The sequence below is a fragment of the Rhinolophus hipposideros genome (genome assembly GCF_964194185.1).
Source record: "Rhinolophus hipposideros genome assembly, chromosome: 12".
NCBI lineage: Eukaryota > Metazoa > Chordata > Mammalia > Chiroptera > Rhinolophidae > Rhinolophus > Rhinolophus hipposideros.
Window position 1 is genome coordinate 21,072,303 of NC_138058.1, and position 14,183 is coordinate 21,086,485.

The 14,183-nt window shown below is 32.9% G+C and overlaps 1 pseudogene across 1 annotated transcript; it reads right to left on the reverse strand.

Annotated features, from left to right (window-relative positions):
- Positions 1-421: 421 nt before the first annotated feature.
- Positions 422-7,877, reverse strand: LOC308505987 (serine incorporator 3-like; annotated as a pseudogene). Its single transcript has 2 exons — positions 7,868-7,877; positions 422-1,639 (listed from the first exon to the last, which is right to left on the reverse strand). The product of its transcript is annotated as a serine incorporator 3-like (transcript).
- Positions 7,878-14,183: the final 6,306 nt, after the last annotated feature.

The following is a 14,183-nucleotide window of genomic DNA, read 5'->3' on the forward strand; positions in this document are numbered from 1 at the left end:
GTTCACAGAAGAAAAGGGCCATAGAAATACATTATTACTTCTTTTTTTATTTCTCTTTAAGGATACTGCAATAGAAATATATTAATGATGACCTCAAATATTCACCATTTTTATATCTTACATTTCAAATCAAAGTTGTAGGACCCTACAGGTCTTAATAAAGAATCTCGTCACAGCACAGCTGTAGCACAGTTCATTGCAAAAATGACCCTTTTACGCTATATCCTGACAAATGAATGTACATGTAAATGAAAAGTTCAGATCCTGCATCACGCATTGTGCATCTTGCCCTTTGATGTAAACCCAGATATAGTCAAACTTGTAAAACATTCACTTAATATTTTAGTTGAAGCAAAAGCAAAAGGGCTTTCAGCAAAGGAAACCTCTATGAATTTCAGTGGTGTCCCTGGCACTCAGAGGTTCAGCTGAAGTCCCAATTGGTGAGGACAAGTGGTGCCACAAGGGTCCCAACATAAAGGAGAAGGCCAACCAAGCTGGAACTGATCTTGACCTACTCAGCTGGCAATTTGCTCGTCACACTCTGGAACTCTGCATCAGGGCAGTATCAACAGGGCACAGTCATCATACTGTACGAGGGAGCCAAGCAGAGCAAGAAGTGGAAGATGGAGTAACTGTACTGAGCTCCCTCTTTCTCATTGTCCACAGCCTGCCCAGGCTGTCCTTCCTCTTCATCACTGGCACCATCAGTAACTGTATTACAGGAGATCACGTTTTCACTTCCTGACAGGGTCGGCTTACTTACTTGGCTATTGTTGGAAGTAGAGATGTTAGAATATAACAGGCAGAAAACAAAGACTGGCAGCCCAATAAAATTATCTGTATCCAGAAAATGCCCACTCTGTAATGGTGGAGCAGAGGTAGGGACTAGAGCAGTTGAATTTCCAGGAGCCAATGTTGGTATAGGCATGTGTTTGATAATGCTCCAGAGGCCTGCGTTGCCAGAACGATCACGTTCATTGGTCATGGCGGACAGTGAGAGGTATATGTATGGTATAGAAGGTGATGACAGAGTATTGCAGGAGCCAGAACAAGGTTGGTGTTTCTGAATTTTTGGATGGATTGTTATAACAGAAACCACAATGCAGAGGATCACATTAATACTGATGAAGAACTTGTTTTCTGTGCTTCCATCTGGTTTGGTGTAGTATGTGTAGAGCAAATGACCAAAGATGATTGGGTACTTGTGAGAGACAATAAAATTATGGTGAAACAACCCCCAGGGATGTAGAAAGGTCCAATCACGATACCAACAATGGCAGCAATTTTGAAGAAACAAAACCCATTGTGTGTTGCTGCTCTGGGATCTTTACCCATTTTTACTTTTAACAAGAGCACAGAAGAGGCTAAAAAAAAGATGGCCAAGGCAAAGCTGATTCAATACACAGCTATATAAACGACATGCACACCCCACTCTTTATCTGCCTTTATATAAGCCTCCTTGATTTTAAATTCCCCTTCATAGAATACAGGAATCTTCTTCAGCTCAGTTTCCTTCCTTTTGTCCACTTGATACAGGACACAATAGTACCCAGGAAGAGAATAAAAGCATAGATGACAGTCACAGTGAAATTCTTACTGTTGGGACAGCAGCTGCTCCACAAATATGGTGCACCACCAGCTGGCCAGGGAAAAAATGCCTAGCACAACCCTTATAGTAGTGCCGGTGATGGAAGTGACAGATACAAAGGCTTCTAAATGTCTCTTTTTGAAGAGGGGACACATTGTCCCCCATTACCACCAAATAATTGAATGTTTATATCACAAGAAAAAGAAGCATTTCTTAAATAACCACAATACAGTTGTCAAAATGAGGAACTGAAACATAAATACAATAATATCTAAAAATTCATGTCATATTCAAATTTCTTAAGTGCTATCGATAATTAATAGCTATTTTTCCCTAGCCAGAGTCAACAATGCATTTAGTTGTCATGTATTTTTAGTCTACTTAAATCTCAAGGAGTTCTTGAGCCTTTTTGTTTCTTCACCTTGAGTTTTTCTATGTTTTAATTTTAGTAAGAGTTTTGAAATATGTATGTATAAAAGCAGATTTAATATCAAAATCTCAGCAAACTTTACCTGTGTGATTTAAATGAAAAAATATATGTAAAACACAAAAATAGTAGAATGAATTTTGGTGGAAAGGTGTAGGAGTATTTCTATCAAATAAAGTTTCAGAATATAAAAGAAAAAAAGGATATGTATTTTTTATGTGTATGAACTTTCTATTGATATCTATTTTCTTTTAGAAAAAAGTGCATACATTCTTGGTTTTTAACGTTGTGAAATTAAGTAATATGTATATTTAAATTGAGTAGAACTTTCCTTACATGAGTTATATTTACAATGTATAACTCTCTCCTCTATGTTCCCACCAGAAATAGTCTACCTGAATGGGATACTTATAAATATATTCATATTATTATGTGCTTTAAAACTATAGAAAGTTTAAGCAGTAAATCACTACTTTTGAGTGCCAAGTATATGGGTAATTTTAATTAAATATGTTATTACCATGCTAAAGAGAAACTGCTGCAGCTATAGTTGTGCTTTTCCAGTGCACAACTCTTGTTATTTGTTCTTCATAGTTTTATCCCCAAAGCCTGGCACAGAGCCCTGCATATAGAGTGCTCAATTCTTTTTTGAATGTATATATAGAAATCCTAATCCAGTTGAAAAACTGTAGTTGACGAGAAAAGATACTATTCGAAGTAAGTAAATGATGGATATAAAAATTATTTTGGAGAAAAAAAATGAGAACATGTTACAAGTCCTTGTACTTTAAATTGCAAAATAATTGCCATGAATGACAATTCTTGGTTGGACCTCAGCTTTTTCATTTTAGAGACGCAATATTCTTCCACAGGTATTTAAAGATGAAGCAATATTCGAATGAACTCTCCTGAGGGGGGAGAAGAAATTTCAATTAGCCCTGTTTTTCTCTTTATAGTCCTCAAGTGAATGGCCTCTTCTCCCACCCTTGTCCTTCTCCACCACAGCCTGTAAAGAACTGAAGAGAATTCAATAGCTTTTTCTTTTTTCTTATAAAAAAAGCCTTTTTGATCTCAAAGGAGATGTGTTCTGCAGGCATTCTCATACCTTGTTTGCAGCTGGTGAAGACTCTTAGGATTACAATACAAGAGAGGAGTAGAGTGCTCCCTTTCCCTTTTAATATGTGAAATGGATGCTATCTAAGATTTTTGATGTAATGTTGCTGGGTCCTATAAAATCTTAAATATTCCTTACACTATGGGAAGTTTAAAGCCTAGATATCTGAATTTACATTGCATAGAGTGGTACCTTCCAAAATATATAGAAATCTAGGAGACATTAAATTAAAATATTAAAAATGGAAACCTGGAAAGTTTGTACTAATGTTTTCTTTTGTTCCTCAGTGGGTGTAGTTATGTTGATAGGGAGATTAACAATGAGTGGAGAAAAGATAGAATTGTTGGTGAAAGTGTTCTTGTCTGAGACCTAAGTAAAACTGGCTCATTCCTGGCTTCAGCGGGCATCCTGTAGTCAGTTTCAGTCTCTCTTCCTCATTCCCCACCCTCACCTCAGAGAGAGCTGAACTTGGAGTTTTAAGGCACAGTCCTCCAGAACACCACATCTGTCCCAGATTCTTGACCTCTAATTGCAAAGAATTAGGTTCAGGCTGCAATGTTAAAGGGAAGAATTCACAAAGATGACCCTCATTTCTGACACCAACTTCAAATTGGTGGTTTCCCAAAACCACCCTAAGATTTGATAATTTGCTAAAAAGACTCAGAGAACATACTGAAAGCTACTATATTTGTGGGTAAAGCTTGTGACAGGGAAAGGATACAAATTGGAACCAGCCAAAGCAAGAACCCAGAGAGCAGGGCCATTCCAAGTGTGAGTTTTCCATTGTTGTCAGGAAGTGTTACCCTCCCAGCATTCATAAATGACAATATGCATGGAGTACTGACCATGTAGGATGTTCACCTGACCTTCAGTGTTTAGAGATTTTTCCAAGCTTCATTCTGTAAGCATGATTAATTTATTGTCTACATAGTTGAACTCAGTTTCTATGTCAAGTGAAACATCTGACCTAAAGCCCTAACCTAAATCACAGGATTAGTCTTTCTGGCAGGGCCAGCCCACATCCTAAGACTATTAGGTGTGGCTGTTCAGACTCTGAGTCATGCTAATTAGGTGTGGCTGTTCAGACTCTGAGTCATGCTAATTTATGCTAATAGGCATAAACTATTAGCTGTGGTCAGAGGGGCCCGCCATGAATAAAAGGCATTTCTATCACTCAGAAATTCCAAAGGTTTAGAGGTTACCACTTAGGAACCTTGGACAAAGGCCAGATCTAATTTTGGGCAAGATCAAATTGTTTACTGTTCTGTCTCTCCTCTCTCTCTCTCTCTCTCTCTCTCTCTCTCTCTCTCTGCTTTTTTTTCCCTAAATGTCCATATATGTTTCTATTAATACCCTGTAAGGGAGTCAGATCTCTTTATTCTAGCCAATGGTTCTCAGAGTGCTATTTCTGGTGCAGCAGCAGCAGCACTTAGAAACTTATGAGATAGGAATTTAAATTTTGATCTTCATCCAGACCTATTGAATTGGAATCTCTGACAGAGGCCCAGCATTCTGCTTTTAACGAGGTCTCCAGTTGATTCTCATTCATGCTCAAATTTGAAATCCACTATTCCAGTCCTGAGACCCTTAGTAGTAATGGAATAAGGAAAAAGTAGGAAGAGAATTTTGGAGCCTTTCCTGAGGAGTAATATCACCAGAAAACTCAGTAGTATTTGAATAGTCAGACGCCTATTCATTTGCTTCTTAAAACTTGAGTCAAGTTCTCCACCTTTGTGTCAATGGAAATTCACATGAGACACCTCATTCATCTTCCATTTTTATTTGCAATTTTCTTCTATTTTAAAATAGTTACTTAAAATGTAGGTTAGTAGTAACCATCAAGGAATTGTGCAGAACTATCTTTAATAAAATAAAAATTGTGACTTTGTTGTCAATGTCCGGTTTGTATTGGGTGTTTTTGTTCTCCCAATTGACAACAAAGATCATTTTCTCATAAGTGGAGAACTTCTATCATATTCTGAAACATGGGAAAACTACTTTTCTTTAAATAGCTCAGCTATAAACCACTCAACACAGGGTTCCATGATACGAAGGCCCACATTTTGTAGTATAGGGTTTAATTAAATTGGGCACTGCTATAATTAAAGATTTTGAGTTATTAGCGCATCACTCTAGTAAGCATTTAATTTTTATCTCACTGTTGAAACCCTTATTAAAATAGGATATTAGGACCACTAAATAAAATTTGCTGCAGAAATGGTTTGGAATTGTAGATGTAGTTCAGCACAATACACTGCAGTGATTGTTTTCTTTTTAAATTAAAAAAATAAGAAAGAAAAAATAGAAAAAGAGAACTTTTGGAAGCATCAGAAAATGAGCCCAGTCCGAGATAAGAGAGCAAGTTGATTTTACAAAATCATAAATCAGGTATAGTGAAATTAACTGGGAAAATAATTGCTATAAATGTTCAATGTTGGAAATCTATCTGTGTTCACCCTAAAGCACCCTGGTATTTGGGGTTCTCAATATTGAATCTGAAGTTTCTGGCTATATCAGTATCACTTGTACTATTTAAACAAATATTTTACATTTTTATTTGCATCAGCAAAAGGCAGAAGGGCAGATGCATCATTGACCTATTGATTCCATTTCTTCTTACAGCTCATATTAATTTAAACATCTCCTGTATTTATCCGTCATGGATTCCAGATGATTCTCCTAAGTAGATGTATTTTTCCTAGCCAGAATTCCCATGCAGATTCAGTGATACTGTCCCTTCTCTGACACTTGGAATCTAAACAACAAAGTTCGGAAACACAAAGGCCAATATTTTTCAGGAAGAATTTTAAGGAACCGTAGTCCCAGGGTTAAGTCTGCTACAGAGCAAACCCAAAGTTAAATTAAGCTGGTAAATTTTAAAATCTATATCTCCCTTTGCAAAATTCAAATTATGTGATAATATAATACATTGCAAATTATGAGGAGTTTTATATTTAAGAAATACAGGCGCATTTGTTTATTTCAACATTTGTCAAATTTCTTTTACCATGAGGCCTTTCCCTTCCCCTGACCATAATACTTTTCCACAGAGCACACATTAGAAAATGTGGTTGTCATGAAAAGAGAGCTGATTTAGGCATTAAGAAACACCCAACTCAATCCTGCTTCCATTATTTGCTGTGTGAGCTTAGAGAAATTAATTAAATGCATGAAGGTTCCATTTCTCATCTCTAAAGTAAAGTTGATAATATAGAATAGGCTTATTGTAAGAATTAAATGAATATATAGGTTCAGAAACTTGGTAAACTTTAAAGTGCAATTGAAAAGTTCATTTTAATTTTTGCCTCTCTTACTTATTCAGAAATTTGTCATTAAGACTGTGAGTTTCCCAGGCACTTTTTTCTCCCTCTGTTAGTCTATGTAATCCATTGGACATCACTCACTCCACAGAAGGTGATGGGGGTGGGGGGATAGGAGAAATGCTCAGAGTTCATTGAACATGATTGGGTACGTCAACTTTGCTAACTATTTACCCTCTGGATTTGTTCTGGCAGTACTTATTAGAACATTGTACAGAAAATACTGTACAAGGTTAATTAATGTCAGGTTCTTCCTTATTCAAAGATACTTTGATTTGAAAAATGCATTAGTGCTGATAATGTAAATAATCCATTAACTTTATCATACCATGAATAAATAATATCAAAGTATGCAGGAGAGCGTGTTCAGATATAATGAAAGGGGCATAAATTCAGATTCAAGTAAGTCTCTACTATTAGGTTGGTGCAAAAGTAATTGCAGTTTAAAAGGTTAAAAATAATTGCAAAAACTGCAATTACTTTTGCACCAACCCAATAGCTAGTGATAGTAGTTACTTTAAGAAAAAGTGTGTGTGTATATACATAAATATATATATATATATATATATATATGTGTGTGTGTATATATATATATAAAATCAGGAAAGACAGTAAAGTCTATGTTGGACATGTAACATGAACTATTTTTTCGGGACTTTAAGGAATAAGTATGCATTTAGTGTGGATATTTGCAAAGATAGAATAGCAAAAAAATATATATATATACATATACATATATATGTATATGTATATGTGAGTGTGTGTATATATATAAATAAATAAATTGAGGGGCTTTATGATCAGTTTAAGGGTAGATGTGGGATTAAAGTTATAACAGCAAGCCCATGATTATTTTCTTGGAGATAAAAATTTTTGAAAAGATGGAAGAGAAATGAATGGCCTCCAATAGAGTTTCTGAAGGTCGCTATTTAAAAAAATTGATTTTTAGTAGGATATATTTTATCTCTATAGATTGTTTATTATAAATAACCCTAGAATTATATATTTTAAGAGCAAGCATGTCTGGATAATGAGAACTAGTCAAATAAACTGTTTACGTTTATGTGACTAATAAAGTATAAAACTGGAAGCATCCAAATTCAAAAGGCTTCTTTTGTGAATTATGTTTTTTACATACATCATTCAGAATTTATCTGTTAGGACCAAACAAGGTCCTAATGCAAGAGAAAGAAATTTCTTGGGGACTATAATTTATTGTTATCAATTCCTCCAAAGGAAAAATTTGTGTTTGGTTCTTGTTCCAAATATTATTATTATTATTATTATTATTATTATTAATAATAATCAAGGTTAGTGTCAGGTTAGAATTAAGATTACATGAACCTATTTTAATCATTTAACCTCTATGTCAACACAAGACTAATATAATGTCTTTGTTATTTAGCATCATCCATTACCATCCACCATTTCTGATTCTGTGGACAACAGGTATTGATTGGGGCACTCTGTCAATGCCACTGAAATCAGAATTAGAATCTTTGGATTTATATTTTTGTAAACTCACATACAATTGTTAAGCTTCGTAAATTTTAGAATCACTGTCATAGTCTGCATTTTTTATTCACCTCAATTGGATAGTAATGGTTTCACCCAAGATATAGTGTGTATCAGAAACTTTATCTTTGAGATACTGCAGAGTAATAGACTGCTGAGAGAGAAACTCATAAATTTTTATACCCGAGGAGATGACTGACAGTAAATGATTTTAGTATAGGATAGTCTCATCTAGGATTTAACTGATTTTTGCATAGTGAAAAATCTAACCATACCATATAATGTTTTAAACTTTTAAACAATTTCAATATTGAAAAGTGCCTCTGTTATTTATGGAGAACATAGTGTAGATTAAAATTCCTGAACAAAGAGATTGTACATGTTTAAGGTTGTTAGCATGGGAAATAGTCTTTTGCTCCTTAAATCCTCTCCAAAAAATCTGTGATAGTGACAGTATTTATCAAACTTATTAAAATCATATACTTTAAAACTCTAGTGCAGTATCTTACTAGAATAGTCTCTATTTAAATGCAAATTTTAGCTTCCTTCTGCCATAAAATGAGTTTTCAATAAAAAAGAGGTGTGTATTTTTTTATGGTAATGGCCTGTTTATCCTATTACATGGCTTGGCATTAATATACAAGTCCAGGAGTTTTGTCTTTGGGAGGGATAAAAAAGATAGATATACAGGAAAATTACATAAATCTTCTTTGGGGTGGAGGAAAAATTTACTAATGTAATATGAAAAAGTTTCTAAAGAATGATTATGAAAATGGCCTCAGACAACCAAATTCTATTTTACAACAAAATATAAAATAAAATCCTCTTAATGACTGCAGATTACTGTAGGGGAAAAGATTTGCAGTTTAAGAAATATTCTTACTTCAGTGTACGGAAAAGTCGTTGGCTTGGTTGGTGAAGTTCAAAATTTAAACTCTGTATTATTTTATTCCTCTTAATGACTTATATTTTTTAAATGGATATTTACTGTTGAACATGTATTGAAGAAATATTTTGAAGGCCCCTTATGCACAAGCCGTGCTGATAGTCAATGTGAAGGGACAGTAATTCCCAGCTTTGCAATATCTAGCTTGACTCACTAGGATAAACCCTCCACATTTTCAGGAATTCTTCAAATTCATACACTGATTCTAACTGAGCAGGAAACTGGATCAGTGTTTCAGTCTCTCTGCTTTAACTATAGTATAAAAGATATGACATATATAATCTATACCTACAATCATAATATGTATTACACATATATTTGGATTATTATAATTACATAATGATTATAATTATAGCATAATTATAACATACTATATTATTTTGGTGTATATTAATAATATACAATAATATGTATGGCATATGTAATAACATACATAGAAAGAAAATGTTATACAAAGAAATATTTATACAGGACTTAAAGTAAATAAAAACAATACGCAGAGCTGGGTAAAAGGGCAAAGGACAGGAGAGGGGAACAAATGAATGGGCTTTGAAAACTTGTATTATATAAATCTTCAAGAGGGTAAAGTTGTATGTGAGGAAATTGATGAAAAAAATAAACTTTCCATTGGGGAAAAAATAAATGAAAAGACATAAAATTAAATTTTAAGAAATTTTACTTTGTAATTTTATAGCACCAGATGATAATGATATAATAAAGGAAATGTGTGGTTGGGGTGAAATTGAGGAGGTCCTTGAATGGCAAGGAACTTACTTGTAATTTGGGAGACAACTATAAAATTATGAAAGGCTTCTAAAGAGAAAATTCAGATATCAGAACTATATCACTGCAAAACTTTGTAATTCATTCAAAATAAACAATTGCATTATTTAATGTATATTGGTCCTGTTCTCTAATGTTCATTGCGTATATGAATATATGTAAAAGAAGAGGATTGTCTCTCTCTAACTCCAAGAGAGAAAATCACCAGATTCAAGAAAAGGCTAACAAAATGAGTTTGTGAATCAAAAGGTGGACTCCTCAAATACTGTAGCGTTGTGTCCTTGAATTCATTTGCCTCAATGACATCAGCTTAGATCCCATTTCTGTAGAATGCATCTTCCCAATTGCAGGTGTGGTAAAATAGATTTGGCTAAAGTTCTTCATTGGGAATTTCTAGGAATTAGCAGTTTAGGTTAGCTTTTCTGTGGGCCTTGGTCACAAACGTCTCTTTTCCTTTCTATCTCTTTCTCTCTTCCTCTGTTGGATTTGTGATTGTTTGCCTCATCTCACCATCAGAATAAATAAGTGATGTAATGTCAACAGATTGACATTAGATTATGCAATGAGACAAGGGTTCTGAGAGGCAAATCATATCAGACCCTTGACCTTAAAAGCTAACTTTATTTCCAACTACACTTATGTGGATAAAATCTTCAGAGCAAAATCATACACTCTGTATGAGGAGAAAATTTGGATATAGAATCTAAATGACAGGAGTTATCTGTGAGTCTTGACAGAGCAAGTTACATCTCAGAAGAAACTAGTAGGTTCTCAGTTTTGACCTTTATCCCCTATTCTACCACCTTCCCATCTCCATTCAAGAAGCGGTCTGTTTTCTGGAGGCAGAGCAAAGCCATCTGAAAAATAGAAATGATTTTATGGCGAAGTCTTGAGTCATCTTCCACAAGCTTTACAGTAAAGTCGTTATTTCATATTGTGAAAGTTCAAGCTTCAGCTACAGTTCATTTGTCTGCATTACGTCTAGCAGGCACATACAATGTTAATGGATGTCACTTTTCTTTAGTTTTAATTGCCGGTGCAGGTTTTTTTCTTTTTTAGTGTTTGTATATATCTGGGTTCTTATCATTGAGAAACGTGAGGGAATTTAAGGAAGGTGGTCTTAGAAGCACGACCACAAATACTTTCTACATGTAAGAGAAGAGGCTTTTGAATGGTTCTTGGAGAATACTCTTGAGATGCTTCAAAGTTAGCAATATTTCATACTGAAAATCAAACAAATGAAAAACAAACAAACAAAACAAAAGCAATGCTAATTTAAAAACTCACCCCTTCGGTCACTATTTTCTTTTTCTTTAAGATCTGGGTGGTGAACGCACAATGGGATTTATAGGTGATGTAATACAGAATTGTACACCTGAAATCTATGTAATTTCACTAACAATTGTCACCCCAATAAATTTTTAAAAAAAGAAAGAAAAAAAAAGATTGACAATGCTTTTAAAACAGGAACCAAAATCTTGAGAAACATGGACAAAAGTTCAGGATTTTAAGTGAGTCAAAGGATCATTGTAGGGCTTTTTCTTATCAATTATTCTGACAAAAGAGGATACACTTTCTATGAAGAGGTGAGAATTACACTTCTAAAGGTACCTATTGCAGGCAGAAACAGGCAGAAAAAATGTTGCTTATACTCATTCTCTTTTTAAAAACAAAATTATTAAACTTATTGGGGTAACATTAATTATTAAAATTGTATAGGTTTCAAGCCTACATTTGTGTAATACATCATTTATATATGGCATTGTGTGTTCAGCACCCAGGGTCAGTTCTCCTTCCATCTCAAGGGAGTTGATCCCTTTTACCCTCTTCTACCACTGTCTCTCCCCTTTTACCCTCTTGTAACCACTAAACCATTGCCTGAGTTTTTGTTTCTTTGTTTTTCTTGTTCATTTGTTGCTTTCAGTTTTATATCCCACATATGATATGAGTGAAGTCATATGGTTCTCTATTTTTTGCTGTCTGACTTGTTTTGCTTAGCACGTAATCTCAAGATCCATCCATGTTGTCGTGAATGTCAATACTTCGTATTTTTTATGACTCAGTAGTACATTATGTATATGTACCGCATCTTCTTTATCCAGTCATCTACCAAAGGACATTTTGGTTGTTTCCATGTGTTAGCCACTGTGAATTATGCTGCAATGAACATAGGGATACATATATCTTTATAGTTTATATATATTTATATGTAGTTTATATTATATATAGTTTATATTATATATTATATATAGTTTAAATTATATTATATTATATATATTATATATAATACAACTATAATATATAATTATATTATATATATTATATATATAAATATATATAATTATATGATTATATATATATAATATTATAGTTATATTATATATAATATAATATAATTTAAACTATATATAATATATAATATAAACTATATATAATACATTATATACATTTATATATATTATATATTATAGTTGTATTATATATAGTTTACATTATAAATATATATATATATTTATAACTATATATAGTTTATATTATATATTATATGTATATAGTTTATATATTTATGTATAAATATGTATATAGTTTATATATTTATGTATAAATATATAAACTATATATAGTATAAAATTTATTGCATGAATGTCTGTGTGTTCTTGCAGTCTTGATGTGGCCTCTTCTTTAAATCCTTAGTTATAGGGGTTCTGTTCAGCTAGTCTTCAGATGATTCTTGAGGTTGATTGTTCTATAATTTACTTGTAATTTTGGTGTGATCCTGGGAGGCAGCAGATAGTGTTTACCTAATCTGCTATCTTGGACCTTCTCATGGACTAATTCTTAATAAATTGTTACTGGAAATCATTCCACTCACATAACTCAGAGACTTAAATATGAAGTGTTGTCTTCAGAACTTAAATTAATAATAACAGTCCTGGAAACTAGAAGAGAAAAAAGGGTGGTTATCTAAACTAGAAATTGCTGCTGAGAGCCCTACAATGTCTGCAATGACTAGTAAAAAGTAGATTCCAATGAAACATCAAGATAATGAGAAGAAACTTGCAGGCCATCAGAGCTGAAGTGTTTCTGTCCAAGCTATGTAAAACTAATTTTTCTGGGATGAACTCATGTGAACTCACTATCCACTTGTGTTGTTGACATATAAACTACATTCAGCAGTACAGGGAAGAATCTCTTATAATTCTAGCCATTATAGACTAACTGAAGGAAATCTAAAAATGATAGGACATCACTAAAAGGAAGCTGTCTATATTTTTAAACTATAGGTCCAGATTCTAACCATTTTTATATTTCTTACTCTACCTTTGGTGAGAGCAAGTGACTTAGGGAACTTGAATAATTTATTTTATTTATTCATTCCTGAAAATTAATCCAGTGTATAAATAATGAGTACTTACTGTGCTCTCTGATACTCGCCGAAGTATATATACATAAAGTATATAAAAATAAAGATAGTTCTAATAATTATTTTATGACCTTTATTTCTATATATTCCACTCAGGTTTCTTCAACTACTTAGTCTTAAATTTTCTCCCATTGTTCTACATTTTAAGTCTCCTGAGCTTCATTGTTTTCTAAGTGTATTGATCTCTATTGTACTTAGAATTATACTGCCATTATTTCCATTGAAATTTATATGTACTCTAAATGCTTGACTTTTATTTCTATTATATAAACCAAACTATAAAGAATGTGCCCCTACTTTCTTAGCCTTCTAAACAAATTATATCATCACATTTATTTCTTATCCACTAATCAGTGTCACTATAAGGCTAGAATATGTTTCAATCTCATTATCAAAGGCTTGTTGAAAGGAATACTTTTAATTTCCTCAATATCTGGAATACTGTGTGAGTGGAATTACTCAGGATCAAAACAGGATGGTTGTAAAGTTAATTTCATTAAACCAGTGCTCAATTTTAATTTGATAACATTCTGTGTTATGTGGGGTAAGGGGAGAAGGACAGTCTACACGAAGTCTAAAGGTAAATATAAAAATAAAAGAAAATAAAATGGGCCCAAAATTATCATGTGCATCAAGTTAATGTGTTTCCTATTGAAGAAGATGCTAAGTAAAATTGCTCAGTCGCTCTATAAAGGGAAATAACAATCTGCTTAGCATCCTGTTATGGCTTTCAAAAGGAAAGTATCATTAAAATAAAAGGGAAATTATTCTTTCCTTACACAGTGAAATAAAATAATAAATATATTCTTTAAATTGTATTAAAGATTTAAAAAAAACAACCTTGATCTTGGTCTATAAAAACAAAACAAGAATTATTTCGTTATTTGTTTTCTAACTAGTATATTGTAGGAAAAGAAAATGCAATTATTTTTTCATTTTATTTCCCCATTTCTGGTTAAGAAAGAATTGCACTTCACTGAAAAATAAAATCAATTACACATCTCAAAGTCCAAAATATTAAATATTAAAGTATGAATATTATATATTGTGTATTTCATTAAATTAT